Source organism: Rhagoletis zephyria, unplaced genomic scaffold, assembly GCF_001687245.7.
Source record: "Rhagoletis zephyria isolate East Lansing unplaced genomic scaffold, Rhagoletis_zephyria_1.1 Rzeph_scaffold_01954, whole genome shotgun sequence".
Taxonomy (NCBI): domain Eukaryota; kingdom Metazoa; phylum Arthropoda; class Insecta; order Diptera; family Tephritidae; genus Rhagoletis; species Rhagoletis zephyria.
Window position 1 is genome coordinate 71,254 of NW_016159038.1, and position 1,541 is coordinate 72,794.

Here is a 1,541-nt window from a genome sequence, read left to right on the forward strand (position 1 = left end):
TTCAACTACTCAAAAATGCACTTTGTAAACAAACCTTTTGGGTGTTGGCCACATCAAGCGGCTCATCTGGATGAAATGAAAAAGCTGTTAGATGTAATGCAGCAACGTGCTCCCTATGTTGAACATCAGTTCAAAGAAAAGTCAAATGAGTTGGAAATGGCGCGGCTTATCATACGCCAGTTGTCGGATAAGGCCAATGTAAACCAAGGCCGCAATCGGATAGAGACCTCGACGCAGACGCAATTTATGTACGAGCAACAGATTAGAGACTTACAAGTAAGTTAGAAGTAGAAGTGCATTTGAAGACGTTTACATTATTATGTTTACGCATTTCTTACAGGCTATGGTGCAACAATTGACGTATGAAAGGAATTTATGATGGTCACAAATATATTGGCAAAAACATAGCAAGTGCATATGCCAAGTTGGAAAAATTGACAATGCGTGAGTATAAAATGAATAGGTGTTCTTAAATATAAATATTACTTATATTACTTTACCTCTTCTTTTGCAGTGGCTAAAAAGAAGAGTCTTTTTGATGATCGACCGCAATAGATTCAAGAATTGACTTACATCATGGTGTATGCGTTACAATCTAAATTAGCCAGCATGGGCACCGACTTCAAACAGATACTAGAAGTGCGTATAAAAAATCTCAAACAACAAAAAGCGCGTCGGGATCAATTCGGGCAGTCACCAATTGCTGCTAGCACTGTTCGCTCGAGTACAGCGAAACAGGGCTCCTTGCTGTTAAGCGAAGAGAATACGGCCGTAAGCATTGACATGGCCGCAAGTGATACAACACCATTGCTGGGTGCAGTCGGAGGTAGTGGAATACAGACGCAGCAGCAGATTGCATTATATGATGACTCCGATAGTTACGTGCAACAGCGGGCTGAGACTTTGCAGAACATTGAATCGACTATTGTCGAGCTTTACACAATCAGCACATATGGTTAAGGAACAAGAGGAGACTGTAGAGAGGAGACATACAAGATGCCGAATTGAACATAGAAGCGGCGCATGGTGAAATATGAAGTACTTCCAAACTGATGATAAAAATCTTCGCAGTACTGATCATGATAAAAACATAACAAGGTAAAACCATTGAGAGGCAGTCTGACGTTTGCCAACAATATAATTTTAAAATCAAAACTCAAACTCACACACACATTCTCATTTTCAATCTCAAACAACAACAATTGTGAACAATTTAATTTTTTATTTTCAATTTTATATGATTTTAAAATGTTGGCAAACGTCAGAAAAAAATCATGGCCGACGAATTGAGAGAATGAATTTACCTTGTAATGTTTTATCATGGTACTGATATTCTTTTTCATATTCTTCGTAGTTTTCCTTATATAATAACGAATATGTTTGTGACACGGCAAGATTTTAACAAGTTCAGATGCGCGGTCTTAAAGTTGTGGGTTTTTAAATACATAAATATATAATATCCTATTCATATACATACATATAAAAAACACTAATGTAATAATGAAATTAAGTCTTATATGCCACGTGAAACACGATAGCTT

The 1,541-nt window shown here is 37.2% G+C and overlaps 1 pseudogene; it reads left to right on the forward strand.

The window, feature by feature from the left end:
- Window positions 1-38: 38 nt before the first annotated feature.
- LOC108365677 (syntaxin-5-like) lies at window positions 39-1,094 on the forward strand (annotated as a pseudogene).
- The last annotated feature ends 447 nt before the right edge of the window (window positions 1,095-1,541 follow it).